The sequence below is a fragment of the Mustela putorius genome, unplaced genomic scaffold (genome assembly GCF_011764305.1).
Source record: "Mustela putorius furo isolate JIRA1106 unplaced genomic scaffold, ASM1176430v1.1 tig00003932_pilon_pilon_pilon:0A:0A, whole genome shotgun sequence".
NCBI classification, from domain to species: Eukaryota; Metazoa; Chordata; class Mammalia; order Carnivora; family Mustelidae; genus Mustela; species Mustela putorius.
In genome coordinates, this window is record NW_025422077.1 from 7,280,888 (window position 1) to 7,283,831 (window position 2,944).

Sequence of the window (2,944 nt, forward strand, 5' to 3'; positions counted from 1 at the left end):
GCCAAGACATCTTCATAACCTTCTGGAAAATTCCAGAAACTCCTAGACTTGTGCGAGGGAGAGTCAGAGCAATATAAATCTGTGACTACCAGTTGGATCTCATATCCCAACTCCCATAACCATCAGTGGCATAACCTAGGAATCGTGACTTACATCTAGGGTGTGTTGGAAGGCTTTATTTGTATACCTTCTCCCATCAAGACTTCCTTGGGTCAGGGATCATGTTCCATTCATACTTGTATCCCCCAAGAACTCCTCTAGTTCCTGACACACAGTAGATGCTTAATCTATGTTTGTTGGTAGGGCAAAGGATAGAAAGCTACAGGATGTGATCTCTACAGAGCGGGGCATATCGTGTTCCCACTTACTGATTTCTGGCTGCACACAAGTTTGGGCCACCCAATCTGACACTGCAGCAGTGCTAGGGAGCTTGGAAAAGGCTAAGATGTGAGAGAACAGCTGAACCACTCTTGACAGTCATCTTGGGACACTTGAGCACTGAGGATTCTTGACTCATCATCTTCCCAGGCTAGCCAGTTCTCTGACTAACGAGCTGGGTGTGAACAGTATGCTGAGCTGGGAAGACAACCAATGAGAGGAGAGAGTACACAAAAACCTGAGTGCCAGAGTCCACTGTTTCTTCTAGTGATGGATGCAATCTAACTTAAGGAAAAGAGTGGACTGGGGGCTCTCCTCTCTAACTCCTTGATTTCATGACCAGTGTACCAAAGGAGAAGACACAGTTGGGGGATATGGTTGGTAGGCTTGGCCACAAACTCCTAGTTTCACTTACAGGTTCCAGGAGACTGAGGCATGAGCTTCATGTTTCCATTAAATATCTTCTTCCCATTCAGTCAGGAATTGTGGGCAAACTTCTCTTTTTGACATTTGTCCTTGGTGCCTGGATAAATGGAGAGTTCACATTTAAGTGAACTGATGTAAACAACTGTTAATTTACTTTAGCTGAATTCAACAGGGGTTTAGAAGCAGGAACTAAGCACACAACTCAATGCATCAATGGACTTATAAAAAAAAAAGCTAGGATATCAGGGACTTCCACTAACTATCCGGGTACAGAAGTAGAACTTTGGAAAAATCTAGAAACAAAAAAGGCAGGATGTGATCAAGAGTCCCCACGAGTGGCCCAGTCACTGGGGAGGTCTGGGAAAGATCACTGTGGACTGGGAAATGCTCCCTGTGGGCATGAGCCAGACAGCCAAAGCTGGGTGAGTTAAGGGAGAAGAAGGGAAGGGGGAAGGCATTTCAAGCAGGTAGAATGGCATGAGCAAAGGTTTGGAGGTATCATAACTGATACCTCAAAAGTGTTTCTGTTAGGAATAGGAAACAAAGGGAAGTAAGGTTGAATGAGTTGGTTGCAAATAGATTAAATGGTCTACAGAAGAGTATATACTTGACCACATGTATAGGCCAGTGTTTGGCAAAATATTCTCACTGAAAGACTAGCCTTGTTATCTTGAACATAAGAAAAAAGTTCCATGGTCAAGTAAAAATCACAGTCCCTGCTATCTTCCCATTGGGTAATTCACACTGTACATTAACATAGTCCTGCAGTAAAGAAAGAAATTGGTTTCGCTTGGTTTAAAGCCCTTTTAAACATGAAAAGATGTGCAACATCGTTAGTAGTTGGGGAAGTGAAAATTTAAAACATAGTCCCCTATTAGAATGTCTTAAAAAAAAAAAGAAAGAACTAGCAATACTAGGTATTAGGGAGGATGCAGAGCAGATGGAAATCTTGTACTACTGTTGGCCAGAGTGCAAAATGGTACCACAACTTTGGGAAACAGTTGGGCAGTTTTTAAAAATAAAGTCAAATACATACTATCTTAGCTCAGGGCTGCCATAACAAAATGCCATACCCTGGGAGGCTTAGCCAACAGAAATTTATTTTCTCACAGTTCTGGAGGCTGCAAGTCCAAGATCAAGGTGCCAGTGTGGCTGTTTTGTGGTGAGAACTTTCTTCCCAGCTTACAGGTGGCCACCTTCTCTTTGTCCTCAGGTTCAGTCTGTCATCTATACTTACTACACACCTAGCAATCTCACTTGTAGGTCTTCACCCAACAAGATGAAAACTTAATCCACGTGAAAGTAGGACACACATGCTTAAAACATTTTATTCATCATCACTTACTAACAACCCCAATGTCCTCTGAAGGGGACAAGGATACGCCACCTTGGTATAAGGATTATGTTGAGCTGGAGGCAACTGAGAATGAGCAGATGAAGAAAGAAGCCTTCTCAGAGCCGCCCCTGACTAAGAACAGAAACTTCTGAGAAATGAGGACTGCTATAAATCCCCTCTCCTGGGGGAATTTTATGGCCGCAAAGAAGATGGAAAGTAGGCACCAAGATGGACCTACACAAGCAAGTCATACTAAATAATCCTTCTCTTCCATTAGTTTCCCCATATATTTACCTTCCCACAATTTACCACCCCTCAAAGCTCAAACCCTTCTCCTTTGTCTTATTACATCTCCACAAATTTATTGCCCTTTTGCCAAATTGACATGCAAACTTTCAGGTCTGACTGCCTCTTTAGGGTTTTGATTTCTGTGAGGCCCTCCTTATGCATATGAAATAAACCTTTTCTTCCCTATTAATTTGTCTTTTGTCCGTTTAATTTGCAGGCCTCCAGTTACTGAACCTAGGAGGGTAAAGGAAAAAGTGTTTTTCTTCCCCTGCACCTTTGAGGAATGACTGGATGAACAAACTGATACATTCGTACAAAGGAATACTCCTCCACAACAAAGAAGAATCAACTACTGACATGCAACCATATGGTTGAATGTCAAGTACATTGTTTACAGGGAAAGAAGCCAGACTCAAAAGGCTACATATTGTATAATCCTGGAATAGGCAAAATGTGTAAGAGTAGAAGGCTGACGAGTGGCTGCCAAAGCCTGGGAGTAGGGTGAGGGTTGACTAG